The 24,131-nt window shown below is 38.1% G+C and overlaps 1 protein-coding gene across 4 annotated transcripts in view; it reads left to right on the top strand.

Annotated features, from left to right (window-relative positions):
• Positions 1-24,131, top strand: part of ELF1 (E74 like ETS transcription factor 1) — a 106,616-nt gene that overhangs the window by 11,958 nt on the left and 70,527 nt on the right. For 2 of the 4 annotated variants that reach the window (XM_046665120.1, XM_046665116.1), the window contains exon 1: positions 20,434-20,549. The exons of the other annotated variants lie outside the window; for them this stretch is intronic. The gene's annotated coding sequence lies outside the window, so the exon portion shown is untranslated. Of the gene's footprint in view, positions 1-20,433; positions 20,550-24,131 lie in introns of those variants that run through there. 4 annotated transcript variants of the gene reach the window in all.

Genomic DNA, 24,131 nt, shown 5'->3' with positions numbered 1-24,131 from the left:
AAAAAAAAAAAAAAAAAAGAATGGTTGATGTGGTTGGGGGGGGTGTGTGACATTTGGGGTGTCAAATCATAGAGTTTGGCGTTTTTTTAAGGTAAAGCCTGAATTTAAAAAATACCTTGTTTAGGGGCTGGCCCCGTGGCTGAGTGGTTAAGTTTTGCACGCTCTGCTGCAGGCGGCCCAATGTTTCGTTGGTTCGAATCCTGGGCACGGACAGGGCACTGCTCCTCGAGCCATGCTGAGGCAGCATCCCACATGCCACAACTAGAAGGACCTACGACTAAAAATACACAACTGTGTACTGGGGGGCTTTGGGAGAGAAAAAGGAAAAATAAAATCTTTAAAAAAACCCAAAAACCTTGTTTAGAGCTATGAAATATTTGAAAAATATATTACACACCTTGCTGATTCCCTAAATAGTATGTGCTAAACACAAATATGACCTTGCCACTGACTTAATCTAGATATGGTATTCTGGGACCATATACATACAGGTGCAGTCAGGCTTGTTGAGGTACGAAGGTCTGTTTGTCACTATACTAATTTCTGGTCATCTGGGCAGTAAAAAATAGAGAATTCTGGGTCCACTTAAGACCTACTAAATTTGAATCTTAGGTGTAGGACTCAGGAGCATGTGCGTGTAGGACTCAGGAGTGTGTGTGGGCGTGTGTGCATGCGCACGTGCTTGTGTCCTGAGTGCCTGTTTAGATGATTCTCATGCGTCTGTTCTGTGGACTGGCTGTGGAGAATTATTGCCCTAAAAATGCTCTACTTTGAAGTCTTCTGAATGCACTTTAATAGCTCTATCATGAGGATTAAATGAGATATGTATGTCAAGCACTTAGCAAGGGAAGATCTTCAAAACTTTATCTGCCTGTATGATTGAGGTAGTGGTAAAGGTTTTTTGTTTTTTAGGGTGAAACTAGCTTGATCATTTTTCCTGATTATAAAAGTGATACATGTTCAGGATAAGCACTTCTCTAGCTGCTTGCTTGCTTTCTTTTTCTTTTTATTGAGGTAACATTGGTTTATAACGTTATGTAAATTTCAGGCATACGTCCTTATATTTCGATTTCTGTATAGATTACGTCGTGTTCACCACCCAAAGACTAATTACAGTCCATCACCACACACATATGTCTAATCACCCCTTTCGTCCTCCTTCCTCCCTGCACTCTGAGAGCCGAGGTGCTTCGTCCTACCACATTGCCTTTGTTTGCTCGATAACTTCCTCTGCTAATAGTATTCCTCCCCAGCCTCTTTGTATGGCTGGCTCCTTATCGTTCAGGTCTCACAGCAGCTGTCACGTTTTCAGCGAGGCCATCCCTATCTAAAGTAGGTTTCCTTGGTCACCCTTCATGTCACTTTGTTGATTTCCTTCCTACATGGGCAGGGACTATGCCTCAATTGTTTACCTGGGTCTACAGGTGGTCTGGCCGTATCCTGAGTCTACAGAACAGTGCCAGGCACATAGAAGCAACTTAAATACTGAATAATGAAGAGAAATAATACAAATCATAAAAATCTTACTAGCCACTATAAGTACTGTTAACTTTTAGTTGACCATTACTTCAGATATTGTGATGTGGACCAGACATGTACAAATGTTGATTGTGCGGTCACATGTACTGTTTGTAACTTGCATATTTCACTTAAATGTATTGTGGAGATTTTTGCATGTCTATACTACTTCGTATAGATAATCATTCTTAACAACTGAATAATATGATATGTTCCATATAATGAGATTTGGTTTCTGTAATATCTGATTTATGTAACATTTTGTTTCCATCTTTTTACTGTTTTGAACAATAGTGCTGAATTTCTTTCTGTGTCTTTGCATGTGTATTTATTTTGTTAGAATAAATTCCTAGAACTGAAACTGCCCCATGAAAGATACGTTAAGGCTTTTTTTGATTGTGAAATTGCCTTCTGGAATGAATTCTTTTACTCTCATGAGTAGAGTGTGAGACCATTTATTTCCCCCACACCCTCTCTAATTATTTTACTCTTTACTATCTTAATAGGTGAAAAATGGTACCGTTTTTCTGCTCTGAGGTTGTGAGAATTAACATCGTTGAACATTTCTTCTGTTTAGCCAAAATTTTTGGTCTGAGCCTCTAGAAGTATTGAATCACCCCCAAGATGACTAGAGAAAACTGTAGGTGGAGTAGGCTTTGGAGGGAAGATCAGGAATTCAGGTTTGGCCAGGTTAAGTTTGAGAAGACTGTCAGACATTTGAAGGGAGATGTCAGGTTGGATAGAAGAATCTGGAGTTCAGGAGTGAGACCTGGGGGTGGAAATTCAAGAACATTAAAATACTTAGAGCATTGTATATGTCCAAGAAATAGTTCCTAAAATGATTGTAAATCTAAAATACTTTAAGTTTTAAAGTTTCATTTGTATCAATGGTATGGTTTCAAGTATGGAAGAAGAGCAGCAGAGCAGCTTAGCTACAGCTAGAAGGTATCCTTTGTGATGCTAGTAAAATGTGAGTTCAAAGAAGTCCTTATTTGTTCCATCTATATGGTGTTATGAAACATGAATAAATGAAGCCTGTAGGCTAAATACCTTAGCTGAATATTCCTTTTTACTGAAATGTTTACTAGCTTTGCTTCTAATTTGGGAAGTTTATTGACAGGAGGCTGTCTAAGTAAAAGTCTGAAAGGGACGTAAAACCAAAAGTTGAAGGAGAAGGCCATGATGGGAAAATCAGTCCTAATCTAATGGGGGTTTTTCTTCTTTATGGTTGTCATCTCCTCCCACCCCTTCTCTGTCTCTAATTTTATTCATAGTCTGTTAACATTGTGTGATGTTCAGGTGTAAACCCTGGGACTAATCCAGAAGCTGGTCTCTCTTAACAAGTGCAGAGCTTTACTACCATGGACGTGATCCCCCAACAGGGCTGCCAGACAGAGCCTAACCAACCTATTCATCAAATTTGGACTATTCAGGAAATGAGAAAGGGGCTTTGCTTTTTGTGTAATTTAAACTTATAGAGAAATGACCTGAGAATGGTATGGACTGTGTGAAATCAACAGATTTATCATTGAGCCAATATTTAGTTGAACTTCTGAATGTTTTTGTTCAGCAAATATTTATTAAACAACTTTGTGATCAGGAATGCTATCAGGCTGAAATAAATGACCAGTGAGACATGTAAACACATGAAAAAAAAATACAGTGTTCTTCACCGTATTTCGAGCACTGTATATTTGAGCAGAGTAGGCAGGAAGAGTTATGAAGAAATCAATTGGCCTTTAGGTCCCCAAAACTTACCAGAGTGCTTTGCACACTGTAGCAATGCATAAATGTGGGTATGACTGGATAAACAGTGTGATTCATGCATCTGTTAGATCGTTTGCAAAATACTGTGGGAGCACAAAGGAGGATGTGACCAGTTTTTCCTTGTAATGGTGGAGAAGAGAAAGGCTTTGCAGACGATTCACTGGGTGGGGAAGGCCAGCAAATGTGGAGTTAGAAAGCATGACATGCTCTGAATTAATGATTTCAGCAAAGCTGGGATTATAGGCTTTATGTTGGGAGGTGGAATGGCTACAGGTGAGGCTATAATATGGTAGACCAAAATCAAGATGCAAAAATATCTTGTATTGAAATTTATTCTGTGGGTGCTGGTAGGCTGTTGAAGGATTTTTTTTTCTTTTAGTAAGAATAAGAAGAAATTCTATGAGAAATTCCTTTAAAAAAAAAAGACACCATTCTTGAATTGGGAAGTCAAATGTTGATAGAATTTTTAAAGTTATAAACATATACACTGGAAGTGAGCACGGCTAATCAGTCATATATTTATGGTAGAATCTGTTTTATCCCTTTCAGGTAACATATATGATCTCAGAGTATGTAAAACCTATACCAGGTAAATCAAACTTAGGCTAAAGTAATCAAAATACGCAGGATGGCCTTGGTTTGCTTTTGAAAGAGAAAGACAATGTATTTTTGCTTTATGAAATTATTGCAAACCTTACTTTTTCCTAAAGATTCTGGCATTTAATTTTTTTTAACTTACTTTGAAATGATTTTAGCCTTACAGAAGAATTGCATAAATAGTACAGAGTTCCTGTATATTCTTCATCCAGCTTCCACTGATTTTAACATCTTACATAATCACAGTAAAATGATCAAAACTGAGAAATTAACATTGGTACAATACTATTAACTATAGACTTTATTAGGGTTTTCATAGTTTTCCCACTAATATTATTTTTCTTCTCCAGGATTCATCCAGGATATAGCACATTGCACTTAGTTGTCATGTCTCATTAATCCTCTCAAATCTGTGATGGTTCCTTGTCTTTTTTGACCTTGACACTTTAAAGAGTACTGGTCAGATATTTTGTAGAATGTCCCTCAATATGATTTTGTCTGATATTTTCTCGTGATTATGAACTGGAGTAATGAGTTTTGGGGCTATTGGAGTTTTAAAAAAATTGTTTTATTTTTAAGATTATCATAAAGTAAAATTGACCTTTTTTATCAGTATACAATTCTGTGAATTTTGACACTTGTATAAACTTGTGTAGTCACCACCATAATGAAGATGCGGAACAATTCCATCATCCCTCAGAACTCTCTCATGCTCTTTCTTTATAGTCACAGCCTCCTCCTAATCCATACACCTACAACTATAGTCAAAACATTGGCTTAGTGAGTTTAAGTAGCCCGAGGTCAGTAGTCGAGTTGAGACTCAAGCATGGGTCATCCACTCTAAAGCCCATGCTTTTGGACTTCATGGGTAGTTGCTAATGTTAGTTTCTTCATTCTCTATTTTTACCAGCGATGTAATTAAGAGAAATTGAAGTTCTTGTTTCTTTAACATATCATAAAATTCCCCTACTTTTCTGTTTATATTTGGTTCTTCTTTTTATTAGAGGGTGAAAATAATAGCAAGGTAATTTTTTTCATGTTGCTGGGTTTTAATCTTCAGGGCTGAGCATTCTGTGATTTAGTCCTAAAGCAAAAAGTCAAGCCAAGTAAATCATCAGTCCACAAACAATTATGAATTGACATCTCGTGCATCTGTTAGTGAGAATTAAAGCCATGATACTAAGCTGCTTCTTAATCTCCTTGTAAGCAGGGTCTTTAATTTGTTTTATAGATTAGTAATAAATATCAAATAAAAGTAGACTTAGTCTAAATCAGGCTAGTTTAAAATAAGAGGCTTGTCGTCTAGCATATTGTCTTAAATTTTACTAATGACAGATGTCTCTTTTTTTTTTAAAGTGTGGAGGTTTGATGTATTAAGATGAGCCTTCCCCCACCCCCATTTATTAGCAAAGTGTAATAAGTGTAATTGAATTTTGGAGGAACTTATACAATTTCTGGTTATTCTGAATATCTGACAATTTTATGTATTTCTTTCAATAAAATACTTTAAAACTTGATGAGGAGACTTCTTTTTTAAATGTAGCCTTAATGTAATTTTTGTTCTCAGTCCTCAAACACTATTCAGAGGGCTTGGAGAGGCTCTAGAGCCATAAAATGTCAGAAGTGAAGTGGATCTTCAAAATGAGCAGATCTCTAGACTCTCCCAATATTTTACAAAAAAAGAAACTGAGATACCGTAGTTGTGTGAAGTAAGTTGTCTAGTCACAGTTGCTTGTAGAGATTCCTGCCCTCAAGTGGATTACTGGTTTATCAATGCAGAGACAGATTGGTACAAAATTAACATCCATACTAAATGGAATGTTCTGGGCAGTAGAAAAGGCACTGCTTTTCTTAAACAACAGCCCTCCCTCCCCCCCCAAAAATCTTTTCTTGCCCTCTCCACAGCAAAATTACTTTCTATCTTTAGTTTTTCACCTCTCGTTCTTTTTTTTTTTTTGAGGAAGATTAGCCCTGAGCTAACATCTGCCGCCAGTCCTCCCTTTTTGCTGAGGAAGACTGGCTCTGAGCTACCATCTGTGCCCATCTTCCTCGAGTTTATATGTGGGATGCCTACCACAGCGTGGCTTACCAAGTGGTGCCGTGTCCACACCTGGGATCCCAACCAGTGAACCCCCGGCCGCGGAAGCAGAACATGCGCACTTAACCACTGTACCACCAGGCCGGCCCCTCTTGTTCTCTCTTAAGCTCTCTGTAATTAGATGTTTTGTTTGTTTGCTTTTTACTTCTACTGCATCATGAAAACTCTTCTTTCAGAATCAACAGTGGCATATGTGTTGGTAAATTCAACTGTCGCTTTTTTCTCAGATTTCATCTTACGTGATCTGTCTTCAGCGTTTGGCACAATTGCTCAGTCCCTCCTGTTGGAAACACTTGAATTCCAGGATGATACCACATTTGCCTTGTTTTCCTGCTACGTTTCTGGGTACTCCTTTTTAGCCTTCTTTCCTAGTTTTACCTCATCTCCCCTACCTCTAAATATTGGAGAGTCCCAAGAGTCTGTCATTGTCATCTTTTTTATCTATGGCTTTAATATCATGTATGCATTAAAATCATATATATGTTAATGACTCCCAGATTTATATATCCAGCCTAGACCTCTACCCTGGGCTTCAGGCCTGTGTATGCAACTTCAGGACAATATAACCATTTGACATTTCCATTTGGATAGCTAATGAGCGTCTTAAGCTCAATGTGTTCAAGGCTGTACTCCTGATAATTCCCCAATGCCAAACCATCGCCATCTATAGTCTTTCCTATCTTGGTTTTGGCAATTGCAGTCTTCCAGTTGCCAAAAATGGAGTTTTGAAGCCTTTGTTTCTTCCACAATCCACTTTCCACTCAAAAATCTTTTTGGATATTCTTCAAAAACATCCATAATTTGATCATAGCTTCCTTTTCTGCTGCCTCCTTTGTCTAAGTCATTATCATCTTTTCTGGGTTATTGCATTGGTTCTCCTTGCTTCCGTCCTTGCCTCTCTGCAGTGTGTTTTCAGCACAGCAGTCAAATCTTTTTTTTTTTCATGAGAGAACTGAATTTTTTTTTCTATTTTTATTTTTATTTTTTTAATTTTTATTTTTGTCGGATGTACATCATATTTCAAATTCTGGATACATTACATCATGCTCACCACCCGAACACTAATTATAGTGCATCCCCTCACACGTGACCCTAATCACTCCTTTTGCCCTCCCTCCTCCCCCCTTCCCCAATGGTAACCACCAGTCCGATCTCCAGTGCTATGTGGTTTTTTTTTTTTTTTGTCGTTTTTATCTTCTACTTATGAGTGAAATCATATGGTATTTGACTTTCTCCCTCTGACTTATTTCACTCAGCGTAATACCCTCAAGGTCCATCCATGTTGTCACAAATGGCCAGATTTCGTCATTTCTTACGGCTGAGTCGTAGTCCAATGTGTATAGATACCACATCTTCTTTATCCATTCGTCCCTTGATGGGCACCTAGGTTGCTTCCAAGTCTTGGCGATTGTGTATAACGCCGCAATGAACATAGGGGTGCAAGTACAGCGATCAAATCTTAAGACTCATCTACTCAAAATGTCTTGAGACACTGAGGCTCTCCATTAGTTTCTAGTACTCTTCCTCCTCCTATTACTCTCCTTATTTTCTATACCTGAACTGCACTGGCCTCCCTGCTTTCCTTGAATATATCAGGCAAGCTCCCTGTTAGAGTCTTTGCACAGGCTTTTTTCTGCCTGGAATGTTCTTCCTTAGATATGTCTGCATGGCTAGAGGTCTTTACTCAAATGTAATCTGGCAAATGCAAATCCTCCCTAGCTAGTTTGTCTAAAGTACCATATTCTCCGCTTTGCTGTTTTATTTTTTTCTCCTTTGTCCTCATCACTAGCATACTATATATTTTATTTATATCTTTTATTTTGTTTATAATTAAAATACCATATATTTAATTTATAATGTTTATCTCTTTCCTTTGCTAGAATGTAAGCACCATGTGGGTAGGGATCATTTATAAACAATGTGTCTTTTTTGTTCAGTGCTGTATATATATATAGCAGGGGTCTAGAGCAGTGCCTGGCACATAGTAGGTGCTCAGTAAATATTTGTTAAATGAAAGTGCCTAGGAGTACCTCACCTCAGTCATTAACTTGACATTGATCAAGTCACCTCTCTCTGTAGATCTCCTTTCCCTGTTTTTTTTTTTTAAAGATTGGAACCTGAGCTAACATCTGTTGCCAATCTTTTCTTTTTTTTTTTTTCTTCTCCCCAAAGCCCCCAGTACATTGTTGTGTATTCTAGTTGTAGGTCCTTCTGGCTCTGCTGTGTGGGAGGCCACCTCACACGGCCTGGTGAACGGTGCCATGTCCGCGCCCAGGATCTGAACCAGTGAAACCCCGTGCCAGGAGCACAGGAGCCCAACCACTTGGCCCTGGGGCCAGCCCCTCCTTTCCCTGTTTTTAAAATGAGGTTGAATTGGATCAGTGTTGTAGGCTTTGTTAAAACAGCAAAGACTTAAATGTATATAGCATCAAGGTTCCTTGAGGATTTTTATAAGAATCCAGCTGCTTAACAGAAAAGTTTAAAAACCGTTCGACCGGATAGAAGATCTCTAAGGTCTCTTTCAGCCTTGTGATAAGTTCTTGTAATAATAAGTGGGGCTATTTAGGGAAGCCTTCATGCAGAGAAGGCATCTGAACTAAGACATAAAGGATGGATCAGTAGGCAGAGATAAGGGATAGGGTAGGAAATAAGGTATGTACTTTCCAAGCCCAGAGAAGGCAAGCAAATAGGAATGGAGCAATAGGAACGGAGCAATCCAGAAGGTTTCAGTAAGGCTGGTGTGTGTGTGAACGAGACAGACAGACAGACTGGGGAGAGGTGAGGAGTAGAGAAGATAGAGTTGAAACTGGGTAAATTGAGCTTAGATTGTGAAAGCCTTGAACACCATGATAAATAGTCTAGCTTTTTATTTTGCCTCTAGGGAATCACATTTTGTTTGTTGTGTGTTTTTCAGCTATGAGTGATGATCACATCACTCAGAGTTGTTCTTTAGGAAGATTTCTCTGATACCAGAGTGAAAGTGAACTGAAAGCAGACAGGTGGTGGTAGGGAAAGGGACACTTAGGGGGGTGTTGTGATATTATTTTTCTCTGATGTGATGCTTTTACCTGAAGAGTAGCAAAGGACGAGCTTAAGTTTCTCTCTAAACTCAATATAAAAAAATAGAGGATTTCGTCTGCACAACAATGAGAGGTTATTGAATAGTAAGGTGACAAGTTGTCTTTTTGAGTTGCTGCAGTGTGCAGAGCACTCACTGCATTAGGTTCTAGAGCTACATGGCCACAGCAGTGGTTCTCATAAGCCTGGCTCTACCCACACTACTGAGTCTGTATCAGGAGTAGGCATGTGTCTTCAAAATCTCCTCTAAGTAATTCAGAGGTTCATCCCTGCTTACAATCCACTGAAGTAAAAAATATATTGTCTCTTTTTTCCCCAGTAATTTTATTGAGGTGATAGTGGTTTATAACATTGCGTAATTTTGCGTGTACATTATTATTTATCAATTTCTGAATAGACTTCATCATGCTCACCCCCAGTAGTCTAATTTTTGTCCATTACCATACATATGTGCCCCTTTACCCCTTTTACCCATCCCCTCAACCCCCTTCCCCTTTGGTAACTGCCAGTCTGTTGTCCTTATCCACATATTTGTTACCTTCCACATGAGAGTGGAATCATGCAGTTTGTCTTTCTCTGTCTGGCTTATTTTGCTTAACATCATACCCTCAAGGTCCATCCATGTTGTTGGAAATGGGACAATTTTGTCTTTTTTATGGCCGAGTAATATTCCATTGTATATATGTACCGCATATTCTTTATCCATTCATCTGTAGAAGGGCACTTGGGTTGCTTCCACATCTTGGCTATTGTGAATAATGCTGCAGTGAACATAGAGGTACATAAATCTCTTTGGATCATTGATTTCATGTTCTCTGGATAAATACCCAGTACTGGGATAGCTGGATTGTATAGTATTTCTATTTTTAATTTTTTGAGAAATCTACATACTGTTTCCCATAGTGGCTGCACTAGTTTGCATTCCCACAAGCAGTGTATGAGGGTTCCTTTTTCTCCACATCCATTCCAATGTTTGATGTTCTTTGTCTTGGTAATTATGGCCATTCCGACCGGTGTAAGGTGATGTCTCATTGTAGTTTTGATTTGCATTTCCCTAATAGTGATGTTGAACATCGTTTCATGTGTCTATTAGCCATCTGTATTTCTTATTTGGAAAAATGTTCATATCCTCTGCCCATTTTTTGATCAGGTTGTTTGTTTTGTTGTTGTTGACTTGTATGAGTTCTTTATATATTTTGGAGATCAACCCCTTGTTGGATAAATGATTTGCAAATATTTTCTCCCAGTTGGTGGGTTGTCTTTTTGTTTGCTTTGCAGAAGTGTTTTAGTCTGATGTAGTCCCATGTGTTAACTTTTTCTTTTGTTTCCCATGCCCAAGTAGACATAGTATTTGAAAAGATGCTGCTAAGACCAATGTCATAAAGTATACTGCCTATATTTTCTTCTAGGAGTTTTATGGTTTCAGGTCTTACATTCAAGTCTTCAATCCATTTAGAGTTAATTTTTGTGTGTGGTGCAAGATAATGGTCTGCTTTCATTCTTTTGCATGTAGCTGTCCAGTTTTGCCACCATTTATTGAGGAGACTTTCCTTTCTCCATTGTATGTTCTTGGCTCCTTTGTCGAAGATTAACTGTCCATAGATGTGTAGTTTTATTCTGCGCTTTCAATTCTGTTCCACTGTTCTGTGTGTCTGTTTTTGTGTCAGTACCATGCTGTTTTGTTTACTCTAGCTTTGTAGTATATTTTGAAGTCAGGGATTGTAATGCCTCCAGCTTTGTTCTTTTTTCTCAGGATTGCTCTGGCTATTTGGGGGTCTTTTGTTGTTCCGTATAAATTTTAGGATTCTTTGTTCTATTTCTGTGAAGAATGTCATTGAGATTCTGATTGGGATTGCATTGAATCTGTAGATTGCTTTAGGTAGCGGACATTTTAAATTTTAACTATGTTTGTTCTTCTGACCCATAAGCATGGACTGTCTTTCCGTTTCTTTATGTCTTCTTCAGTTTCTTTCAATAATGTCTTATAGTTTTCAGTGTATAGGTCTTTCACCTCTTTACTTAAGTTTATTCCTAGATATTTTATTCTTTGTGCTGCGATTGTAAATGAGGTTGTATTCTTGATTTCTCTTTCTGCTTGTTTGTTGTTAGTGTGTAGAAATGCAACTGATTTTTTTAAAATTGACTTGTACCCTGCAACTTTGCTGTAGTTGTTGATTATTTCTAATAATTTTCTGATGGATTCTTTAGGGTTTTCTATATATAGAATCATGTCATCTGCAAACAGTGAGAGTTTCACTTCTTCCTTTCCAGTTTGGATTCCTTTTATTTCTCTTTCCTGCCTAACTGCTCTGGCCAAAACCTCCGATACTGTGTTGAATAGAATCGGCGAGAGTGGGCAGCCTTGTCTTACTCTTGTTCTCAGAGAGATGGCTTTCAGTTTTTCACCATTAAGTATGATATTGGCTGTGGATTTGTCATATATGGCCTTTAATATGTTGAAGTGCTTTCCTTCTATACCCATTTTATTCAGAGTTTCTTATCATAAATGGATGTTGCATCTTGTCAGATTCTTTCTCAGCATCTATTGAGATGATCATGTGATTCTTATTCCTCATTTTGTTAATGTGTTGTATCACATTGATTGATTTGTGGATGTTGAACCATCCCTGCATCCCTGGAATAAATCCCACTTGATCATGATGTATGATCTTTTTAATGTATTGCTGTATTCGGTTTGCCATTATTTTGTTGAGGATTTTTGCATCTATGTTCATCAGCTATATTGGCCTGTAATTTTCCTTCTTTGTGTTGTCCTTGTCTGGTTTTGGTATCAGGGTAATGTTGGCCTCATCGAATGAGTTAGGAAGTGTTCTGTCATCTAAAGTTTTTTGGAATAGTTTGAGAAGTATAGGTAAAAAATTTATTGTCTTTAATATTGAATTTAACATTTAATTGTAAGAGGTACAATATCATGTCTATATGGAACTTGAGATTGCAGTCAACATATTACCTGGGAGCATCATAAAGAATATAATTGTACAATCAATTCTTGGTTATTTTTGACAAGAGGGGAAAGAATAACACCCAAAGTCAAACCTACAATAGGATCTTGTAACACAGGTAGTTACTTGAATTCAGCCATATCAAATCATATACCAAATTATGTCTTTTAAAAATATTTCAATGTGTAGTAAAATCCTGATATGCTATAATTTCCCCTCAAGAACTGTTGTGTAAAAGTTATTTGTTCATGTCTCTGAGTTTCTGCTATGTGTTGGGCCCTGTCTTAGTGATAGGAATACAGTAGTGAGCAAAACCAGACAAAACCATGGCTGCTTTTGACTTTGGTAGGCCTTTAAAACACACACTTGTCCAGGAAGATGTTCCTTATGGATGAGTCCTAGTAACCTGTCTGTGCGGAGGTGGGAAGGAGGCCTTGGTTTAACCAAGCCAGTATAGGTAATAGAGAATTAACCATGTTTTACATTTAAGCTCACATTTGGAAATGCTACACAATGCTCAGAACCTGGGATTTCACTTTGAGAAGTGTTCATATCAAGAAAATTAATTGGGTCCCACTGAAAGATTTATAACACTGAATCTCAGTCTTTTAAATTTTATTTTTATATTTAAATAGTAAAAAACAGTGATTTTGGTAATTTATCATTTTAGTGGTTTGATCTTTTCTTCTTCCATCTCTAGTAGCATGATAGCATGTTAGTTCCTGACCAAAGGGACGAATTCAAACCAACTGTTTTATTAGCCCAGGTTTCCTAGATGTGAAAATTAGACTGTTCTATATTTTTATGTACTAGAAGTTTTCAAATTTGAATTCAGGGAGAAGAAGTAATAATAAAAAGGAAGAAGAGAGTACTCACTTAACACAGTAAATTGTTTTCGTAAGTTCTATTTTAAAGAAAGAAAGAAGCAGTGTCTTAATTTTAGTTAGCATTTGATAAATTCACTCAGTTGACCTAGTCTTTCTCAGCTGATAGTTCAGATATAAATGTTGAAAATTCCTCCAGGCAGCCATTATAGCTTTTTATTAATGTATACACTGACCATACATATATCTAATCTTAGAAATAAACATGCCCACAGTATGTACAAATATATTATATTTCCATCACAAGTCTAAGATGCTGCATGAAAGTTTACATAAAAGTTTAGAGATTTAGTTAAAGTTTGTCATTCTGAAGTATTTGGTACTGGTTGCTTCTACTATGAAGCATAATGATAATAACAGCTAATGTTTGTGAAATACTTACTTAGTGCCCAGTATTGTATTAATCTCTGTATTACACATGAACTAGATTTCTGTTTTTATTTTATTTTTATTTTTTTTAAGATTGGCACCTGAGCTAACAACTGTTGCCAGTCTTTTTTTTTTTTTTTTAATTATTGATTCTTCTCCCCAAATCCCCCCAGTACATAGTTGTGGGTCCTTCTAGTTGTGGCACATGGGACCCCGCCTCAGCGTGGCCTAATGAGTGGTGCCATGTCCGCACCCAGAATCGAAACTGGTGAAACCCTGGGCTGCCGAAGTGGAGCGCGCAAACTTAACCACTCGACCAGGGGCTGGCCCCTAGATTTCTCTTTAAAGTCAGGTTTGTTGAGATAGTTTATATGCAGTACAATTTGCTTAATTTTGTTGTACAGTTCTGTGATTTTTGACAACATACACAGCCCATAAAACCAGTACCACAGTTACCGTACAGAATATTTCCATCGCCCTAAACAATTTCCTTTTTCTCCTTTATAGTCAATTCCTTCCCCTCATTCCCAGTCCCTGGCAACCATTGATAGGATTTCTGTCCTTTTTGTTTTGTCTTTTCCAGAATGTCATATAAATGGATCATAGAATATATGTGTATATATATATATATATATTTTTTTTTTTTTTTGAAGAAGATCAGCCCTGAGCTAACTACTGCCAGTCTTCCTCTTTTTGCTGAGGAAGACTGGCCCTGAGCTAACATCTGTGCCCATCTTCCTCTAGTTTATACGTGGGAGGCCTACCACAGCATGGCTTTTGCCAAGCGGTGCCATGTCCGCACCCGGGATCTGAGCCTGTGAACCCTGGGCCACTGAGAAGTGGAATGTGTGAGCTTAACCGCTTCGCCACCAGGCCGGCCCCTAGAGTATATATTTTGAGTCTGACTTACTTTGCTCAGCCTAATGCTTTTAAATTCATCCATGTTGTAGCATATATGAGAAGTGCATACCTTTTTATTGCTGATAGTATTCCATTGTATGGATATATCACAATGTGTTCATCTCTTCTCCAGTTCATAGGCATTGGGGTTTCCAGTATTTGGTGATTATGGATAAAACTGCTAAGAATATTTACAAAGAAGTTTTTTTATAGACATAGATCTTCATTTCTCTTGGGCATATATCTAAGAGTGGGACTGCTTGATCATGTGCTAAGTGTATGTTAAACTTTGTAAGAAACTGCTAAACTGTTTTCCAAGTAGGCGGTACCATTTTACGTTCCCCCCAACAACCTGTGAGAGCTGTAGCTGTGCCAGATCCTCACCAGCACTTGGTACTGTCAGTCGTTTTTTTTTTAAGCTAGTCTAACAGTATGTAGTGGTGTTGTGATTTTAATTTGTATTTCCCTATTGAGTAATGATGCTGAGATCTTTTCTTTGCTTATTTGCCCTGTGTTTCTCTTCTTTGGTGAAGTATCTGTTCGAATTGTTTGAACATTTAAAAAACTGGTTTGTTTTCTTTTGAGTTGGAAAGTTCTGTACGTATTCTGAATAGTAGTACATGGACTGATTTTAATTTTCATAATAATCCTTTAAGGGTGGGTACAGTTAGCCTAAATTATAGATAAGGAAGTTAAGGCACAGGATTGTTGAGTAGTTGCCCTGGATTACACAACAAATAGGTGGCAGAGCTGGGGTTTGGACCCTAGTGGATTGACTCTAGCACCTGTGCTGAACTGTTTGCCGGTTTGTCCTCTGTGGAGACTGTGACTAGAAACAGGACCCAATCCCTGTAGGTGGTAGAATAATGCTTATAGGGACCCTCCCGAGCAGAGGGGCAATACATTGTAATAGCAAAGCTGGAATCAGCTCCTCAGGAACAGCTGCGTTATTTGTTTCTGTTGAAAAGGGGTAATTATTTTCGCTTTATATCTCTTACTTCACTTCTACCTACTGGTGGCCAAAAGTACTTCTTTTATTTTTATTTATTTTTTACTGTGGTAACATTGGTTTATACGATTATATAAATTTCAGGTGTACATCATTATGTTTTGATTTCTGTGTAGACTACATCATGTTCACAACCCAAAGACTAATTACCATCCATCCCTGTACACATGTGCCTAATCACCCCTCTCACCTTCTTCCCTCCCCCCTTCCCCTCTGGTAGCCACCATTCCAATCTCTGTCTCTATGTATTTGTTGTTGTTTTTATCTTCTATTTCTGAGTCACATTATTTGGTTTTTGACTTTCTCTCTCTGACCTAGTTAACTTAGCGTAATACCCTCAAGGTCCATCCATGTCATCCCAAGTGGCCAGATTTCATCCTTTTTTATGGCCTAGTAGTATTCCATTGTGTATATATACCACATCTTCTTTATCCGTTTGTCCCTTGATGGGCTCCTAGGTTGCATCCAAGTCTTGGTTATTGTGAATAATGCTGTGATGAATGTAGGGGTGCATATATCTTTATGCATTTGTGTTTTCACGTTCTTTGGATAAGTACCCAGCAGTGGAATAGCTGGATCATAAGGTAGTTCTATTCTTTTTTTTTTTTTTTTTTTTTGGTAATTTTCTTATTTCTATTTATGGTCTTCTCTTTTCCACTTAAATAAGTCCCTTTAGCATTTCTTCTAAGGCTTGTTTCTTGGGGATAAACTCCTTTAGTTTTTGCTTGGCTGGGAAACTCTTTAGTTCTCCTTCCATTCTGAACGATGACCTTGCTGGATAGAGTATTCTTGGATGGAGGTTTTTTCCTTTCAGCACTTTAAATATATCATGCCACTCCCTTCTAGCCTGTAAGGTTTCTGCTGTGAAGTCAGCTGATAGCCGTATAGGATTTCCTTTTTATGTCACTTGTTGCCTTTCTCTTGCAGCTTTTAGGACTGTCTTTACCTTTAACTGTTGACATTTTAATTATAATGTGTCAGGGCTGGCCCTGTGGCCGAGTGGTTAAGTTTGCACGCTCTGCTGCAGCAGCCCAGGGTTTTGCTGGTTCAGATCCTGGGTGTGGACATGGCACTGCTCATCAAGCCATGCTGAGGCGGCATCCCACATGCCACAAATAGAAGGACCCACACCTAAAAATATACAACTATGTAACAGGGGGCTTTGGGGAGAACAAGGAAAAAAAATAAAATCTTTAATTATAATGTGTCTTGGGTTGGGCCTCTTTGGGCTTATCTTGTTTGGAGCTCTCTGTGCTTCCTGTACCTGGATGTCTGTTTCTTTCCTTTAGGGTAGGAAAGTTTTCAGCTACTATTTCTTCAAACAGATTCTTTGCTCCTTTGTGTCTCTCTTCTTCTTCTGGGGCACGTACAATATGAATGTTAGTGTACTTGATGTTGTCCCAGAGGTCCCTTAGGCTGTTCTTGTTCTTTTAAATTCTTTTTTCTTTTATCTGTTCAGCTTGGGTGATTTCCTCTAGTCTTTCATCCAGCTTGGTGATCTGTTCTTCTGTATCATTTACTCTGCTAGTGAGACCCTTTAGTGAATTTTTCATTTCTAGTGTTGTATTCTTCATTTCTGATTGGTTCTTTTTTATATTTTCCAGTTCTTTGTTAAAGTTGTCACTGAGGCCATCCATTCTTCTCCCAAGAGTGAGCATCCTTATGACCATTTGTTTTAACTCTTTGTCAAGTAGATTATTTCTGTTTCATTTAGTTCTTTTTTTGTGATTTTGTCCTGTTCCCTTACTTGGAACATATTCCTTTATCTCCTCGTTTTGCCTCTTTGTCTGTGCTTATATCTATGTATTAGGTAGGTCAGCTACATCTTCTGATCTTGGAGAGGTGACCTTATGTAAGAGATGCCCTATGAGGCCCAGCAGTGTGCTTCCCATTCGTCACCAGTTCCAAATGTTTCAGGAGGGTCCCCTGTGTGGGCTGTGTGTGTCCTTCTGTTATGTCAGGGTTACTCTTTCTGCAGGTGCCCAGGGAGGCTAGGCTGTTCCTCTGGCTGGCTGGTCGTACTACTCAGCTCCATGTGGCTGCTGTGGTCATTTCAGTTACTTTATTGGGCATGGGGAGCCCCAGCACAGTTGGCTGCAAGGTCTAATAGCACATTCCTGCTGCAGTTTTTCTTTAAGTGAGTAGGCCCCCAGCATAGCTGGTTGCTAGGATCAAGGGCTTACAATTCCTGTAGGCCTCTGGCCTGTGAGGCTCTTGTCAGCTCTTTCAGGGTTGCAGCTGAGTGGGGCTGACCCCAGGCATGGGAGCACCCAGTTGTTTCAGACTTTGGGAGGTGGGGCCAATCTCCTGTGTGGCTGTTTGAGAAGCACAAGTCTGCTGCAGCTGTTAGGCCCCACTGCCTGCAGAGCCACACACTCCGTCAACACAGTCCTGGCCCATGCGCATAACCCGGTCAGTGGACACAGTCGCCCCACTGCAGAGGTCCCTTGTGCACACCCTGCGCCACAGAAGTGGACACACTCACCTTGCTGCAGAGGTCCCACACACCCAGCCCGTGTGGGCCCACAAGTTGCCTGAGGGCTTGCTGTTGTGGGGACCAGTCTCTAGGGCAGGCTGCCGCCCTGGCTGAGCTGGATTAAATCGGTGCTCTAGTAGGTGGGCAGACCCCTGCACTAACAGGCCAGGGGAAGAACTCCAATGGCATCTGCAGGCATCTGTGTCAGTACAACTGTACTAGGTCACAATAATGGCTGCCGCCAATGCCTCAGTCCCTGGAGAGCTCTCACCTCTCACTGAGATGCACCTTCAGCCTATCAGGTGAGTCTCTTTTCACCAAAGGACTGTGTACCTTTCTTTCTGGTGATTTTAGGTTGCTTTCTGAAACAGGTGAATTTGTGCCTTGGCCCTTTAAGAGCAGGCTTTTTTCCCCCTTATGTCGGATAGCTTTTCTTGGGATATTCCCAGTTGTAGTCAATAGCTAGCAAAGCCAGATATTATGACACATGTCTTGGTTGTGCTGAGTCCAAATCTGCCTATTGTGGTAAGTCTCCTCAGCTCAGATCCCCCTCTCCTCCAGGGAAGGCTTCATATGAAAAGTTCCTCTTTTAAATTACATCTCAAATATCTGCCATTATCAAGTAATGAGATGCTTTATATAAATTGATTTTCTCAATAATGGAAGCTTATCTTTTTATGTATCCATACTTCATAAAAAATTTTGCACACTTGATGTTATTCTCTTTGTCTTTTAAAAACCGTAATTGTAATAATGCTGACTTTCGGGGCTGGCCTGGTGGCGCAGCGGTTAAGTTTGCACATTCTGCTTCGGCGGCCTGAGGTTCTCTGGTTCGTATCCTGGGTGCAGACATACGTACCACTCTCCAGCTATGCTGTGGCAGGCGTCCCACATATAAAGTAGAGGAAGATGGGCACAGATGTCAGCTCAGGGCCAGTCTTCCCCAGCAAAAAAAAGGAGGATTGGCAGCAGATGTTGGCTCAGGGCTAATCTTCCTCATAAAAAACAAAAAATGCCGACTTTAAGGCACTTACTGTATCATGATATACTTAGGGAGTATGTAGAACTTACTGACCTTACAGGATGCCTTCAGATTCCATTACTTTTGAAGTTATATTTATTTATAATTCTATAGGGTTTTAAAAATCTTCTCTCATTATCCTCTTTGTCACTTATTTGTTCTGACATCATCCTTTCACTGTTCCCTCTTTCACTCTTTATAATTTCTATTTCTGATTAGCTAAGAGATAGTCAAATTATTAGGCTTACATGGATTTTGACTAAAATAAATTTCAGCTCTGGGAAAGAACTTGGGGGTGTTCTGGTAAACATCTCCTGTGACTGCTCAGAGGAGCTTCCAAATAGTCATTCTGGATAAATGAGCTCTAAAGTAAGCTAAATATAACATTTGACAGTAGAAAAAGCGGTGTATTTTTCCTTTTACATTTTTTTTATTAATTTGTTAAACCATGGATATTATTTTAGTAAAAAGATAAATCAAGCAGTGATTAGTGGAATGGAATAAATAGGCACTTAATGGGCAGAAAGGGTTCACAATCATTACGTTTTGTAGTAGTTTGTAAAGTTCCTAAGTTAGTGACAGCTTGTCCTCTCAGCTGTCCCTCTAGTAAGGCAAAATAGTTACTTCCAAGTATTTAACTAAGGGGAGAAAACCTTACTAAATCCTGTTTACTTTTTGTAAAATATTAGGATGAAGGCTAGCTAGTGAGTAGTAGCAGCATTTCATCATTTAAAGCACTTTTGGAAGTGCTTAATGCTTTCAAGTCATTTTGATCAATTTAAGCTCTTAGGATAAATTAATGAAGAGTCACCCAGGGGACAGGGTAAGTAGTTGTAGCAGTGTTTGAGCTGCTTGGGCACCTTGTTAGATGTATGGTGAGTTGGAGAGCAAAAAGCTTCACTGGCTACATCTTCTATTGGCACGCTTAGGTTCGCCAGGTATGGTGAGCAGAGCCACAGCAGGGTGCTTGGCACATGGTAAGGTTTTAATGTGGGAAATTTTGTTTGAAAGGTAAAGAAAACTGTGGCTGTCATTTGGAAGTAGTAGAGTTGTGAACCATGATTGCATTGATAATTTGTTTTAAACAGGATTTTATGAAGCTTACAGTTCTATTTCAAATCATTTTGCTGTATTGGACTTTGGTTCCTTTCTAACTCTGAGTTTGTTTTTTTATGCGATAAACCAGATTAATTCACACTGCTTTTCCACTGAACTTTGAATTTTCTAGTGGATTTTGTCTGTTTAGTGAACTTATAAATCTGCATCTAGTATTGCAGTTTGCTAGCTTTTCCAGATTACATAGCAATATACCCTTTTCATATAAGGGTTAATGAGTAGCCAGGGTAGACTCACCAGTCCATTGTTACAAAAAACCAGAAAGTTTGCTGTCTCCCTTCCATTCCCTCTCATAGTTTATTTTTCTTTCATCATTTTATTTACTTGATATATTAAAATAATTTTTAAAAATTAAGATTTTATCTTTTAAAACAATATACGATTTTAAATTTTGCTTCCTTGTCGATTCTGATTCTGTTTTATTAATTTTAAATTATGGTAATTAACAGGAGCTGAGGAATCGTTTAATCAAGGTAGATCTTGCTCCCTGGCTCTACCTCTCTCCTTTTTCTACACCTCTCCCCTGTTTTTACCTGTAGATTTGCATGTTTGACCTAGCAGAATAATCGGGTTCACAGCAACATGGGCGTGCCTCCCTTAGACACACTTAGTTTCATGTATGACTCATAAGCTGAAGCACAGACACCACTTCCCTAATCTACAGGAGCCATTTTAACAGCATAAAACTTGCCGGATTGCTTTTTATTTTCAAGCCCAGAGGACAATATATGAAGAAAACAAGGATATTTGAAGGTAACTTGTTAGGATTTTGAATGTTTGCTTCTGGCTGTTTCTTGAGCTGATAAATGTAGGGTGGTTCTTACCTGTGGAAGAACATGGCTGAATGTGTTCTTTAACTCTCTGAAAAAATGTGTGTAGTCAGTCACATGCCTGATTACACTTCACTACTAGGGGAAAAGAAAGCATTCAAATTCTGGAAAGTTTTAGATCTTCTTGGTAAAGTATTTTTTATATTTTGTGTGATTTTTTTTTTCCTGTATGACTTAAGAATAAAGGAGATTTTTCTTTCTTTCTTTTTTATACCACAAAGGAAACTAGGTGAATTTTAATTTTAAAAAATCTAATGGTATTTGTAGGGGTAGCCGGGAAGTTACAATTAAGTAAAACTGTGCTATTCATGTGTGCTATGGGTGTTAAGAAAAAATTCAGGGGCAATGGTTTTGTTTTGGCATTTTAGTGAAAGGGAAGTTTTGGGAGAACTTAGTCATAGATGTTGCTCGTTGACTGTTCTATTCTTTTCTTTTTTCGTTAAGTTGATGAATTATACTTACATTTAATTTTGAAAAATAAGTTTAATTAAAATGAACGGTCATTTAGATAACAAGTAAAAGTGCTTATTAAATAAAGAGGAAGAAAGACTAGAATGATTCATTTACTATTAGAAAAAGATAATAAAATTTTATAATTCACGCTGGAAACTTGCTCTGAGTAAGAACCTTAAAGCAAAACTAGTGTCTAAGGAAATGTAGTATTTCAATTTGTGTAAAAAGAAAATGTATTGACCTTCCTTCTGTACTACTGTTCTTAAAATTTGCTTGCTTTGAATAAAAAAAGCAATACTTTTTGTGAAAGTAAAAGGTTGCTCAGTCTTTTCCTGAAATACTTATCATGATTAAAATTAGGAGATTTTGGCAAGTGTGCTTTCTGGTGTGCCTTATAGTTTTAGGTACTCTGAGAAGCTGGATGCAGTAGTATTTTATTTAGGAAAGTTATTTATGAAACTGAAAATTTGAATGAAAGTAAAATTTGAATATGCACTCATTACGAATAAAGTTTTTGGAAATAAAACTTGCCAAATCATTTATTATTGACTATAATGATATTTAGGTGGTTCTTTGGGAATTCACTGTTATTAACTTTCTAAGTGCTTGAAGGCCTGTCAGATGAAAGGGGAGGTAGAAAGGCAGTTAGTATTTCTTACTCTTTGAAAGGATTGTTGCTATTAACAGATCTCAATTTTGTGGTCTTACAAGAAAGACACAGCAGACATTTTACCAATTCAGCTCTGAGCCATTTGCTGTCATCTTTGTTTGCATATTGCTGGTTTAGTCAGCCTTTGAGTAAGCAGAGGCTGTATTTACTTGTAGTCTGGTCTATGTGAAAAATCTAATGAAACTTTTTTGCCCTTTCTGTGTGTGTTTAATAGCCATTGACCCATAAGAGAAAAATCAAGGGGCACACAAATAAGCAAATAATTAAGATTTTATTTATTAAAGAGTAGAAGAATTTAGTTTCTTAAAATTAAGATTCGGGTCATAAATAAAATAGATACCAGTCATATATTTCGGTTTCTTATTATATGAAGAAGACTGAGGTGGGGCTTCAAGGAGAAGGGAGAGAAAAAAGCATGGAAGCAAGGGAAAGAGCCAGTAAGACTTACCAGCTAGTCTCCTTCGCACTCTTTTCCTTTCATAAACTTGAATATAAGTTTAAACTGAGTCATCAGAATTAAACTTAGAATTACCAATTTAAAGAACTTTGGTGCTGAAAAAGAGTGAAGATTGTTCAACTGCCTCACTTTCATAGATGAAGAAACAGCGGCCCAAAGAGGTCGTCTGCCCTGCCTGAGGTGGTGCAGTGCTTACCGACGGGGCTTCCAGCCTGGCTCTGCTCCTGCTAGCTCACACCAAGTGATGCTTTGTTTGAAATGGTCTGTATTTCCTTAAGAGTAAATAAAACCTTAATTAAGTTTCTTGGTGATAATATGCAAACAAATGCATTAACCAATGAATTTGAAAATGTGTTCAGACCAGTTCCTTTTTTCATCAGAGAGATGCTGCATTTGTTTAATTTTTATAACAGCTTTTTTTCACTATTAGAATATTGTGATAGTTGACGCGTTGTTTGTGACATTGCTTGTTTAAGATGGGCCTAGGGGAGATGGAAATACAAGGAGTTAGGAATTTACTTTGAACTTCTAGATACAAAGAAAGGTTTATTTCTGCTGTAATTTTACCTCATTCTTTTAGGATGGCAAATACTGTTTAATATGACGCCTTGTTCTACTAAAGAGTGTGTGTGTAAACTTTGCATATGAGTTTACAAAATCTAGAGGTCTCTAAACTCTGACACTTATACTTACCTTGAATTTAACCTTCCCATAATTAGTAATCTCATTCCATTTGTCATACTTTCTCTTCTCCTTTTTAAGAGTTTATTATACATACCAGACACTTTGAGACTCTTCTGGGGAATACACTATCTTTATTAACTTTTTGATGTGTTTTATCGGGGTGCTTGAAATTTACTTTAGATCTGCCTTTCTTTAGGTCTGAAATTTGGATTTTTATATTACTTTACATATAACTGTTGAATCTAGAAAATTTCCAAGTCTCCTAACCGAATTCGGTATCAGATCCTCCACAATGTGTGGTCATCATTGTCCTAAGCAGCAAACAGGGCATAGAAGGCTAGAAAACATGGGCTCTGTCCTCACAAACTTAGATTCTGTCTGGGAATACAGGGCTTGGCATGGGTGAAATAAGTAAAGAATGGAACCAAACCACTGAGAAGTTAAATTCAGGTTTAGACTGTTTGCCTAGTGACAAAAAATGACTGAGATTTAAAATAGTCAGGCAAGTTTATCAATCTTTGGGAATTATGAGTATCGAAGAATGAATAGCATTTGCCTAGGTTAAGAAGAGTTTCTTCACCAGTGAGAATAAGAATATAAGCTTTTTGAGATTAGAGATGTATTATTCTATTTCTCTTTCTCAATTTTTGACAAAGTACCAAGCAGTTATTATTTGCTGCATTAAACCCTTGGCTACTCAGTTGGGCAGGTCCTGCTAAAGTTGGGGGTGGCAAATTTTTAAAAGGCATGTGGCCCTCAGCTTGATCTCTCTGGTGTCTGTACGTTGTAACCATTCAAAGAAAAAATGAACACCTACCTAATTTACCTGTTAAAGCAGTAACTTGCAGACTTTAGAACACAATCACCTGGCTTCAACTCAGATTCTGATTCATTAGACCTGGGGTTTGGTTTATCAATGTGCATTAATAAACACCCTAGATGATTGTGATGCAGGAGCTTCTAGGGCACACTTTCAGAAAAAGAGTTTACAGATTTAGGAAGAGTGATTAGTCAGTTATTTAGCATTTTAATGTTTGAATTTTTAAACAACAGGGATATTTTGAAGCCCACAGCCACTAGTAAGTAAGGAAAGTGACTGGAGTAGTTTATTACCAATATTAGAACTTATGTAGCCTCCTGTCCCTACTCCAGTTATCCCTTTCTCTGTCCGTTTTTTGCTGTGCTGTCTCTTTCACCTTGGTGGCTTGCCCTCTTTCTTCTACTCTAATTCTGCTTTTCCC

The sequence above is a fragment of the Equus quagga genome, chromosome 6 (genome assembly GCF_021613505.1).
Source record: "Equus quagga isolate Etosha38 chromosome 6, UCLA_HA_Equagga_1.0, whole genome shotgun sequence".
NCBI lineage: Eukaryota > Metazoa > Chordata > Mammalia > Perissodactyla > Equidae > Equus > Equus quagga.
Note: the sequence above shows the minus strand (reverse complement) of the source record. Positions and strands in the feature narration are given on the sequence as shown.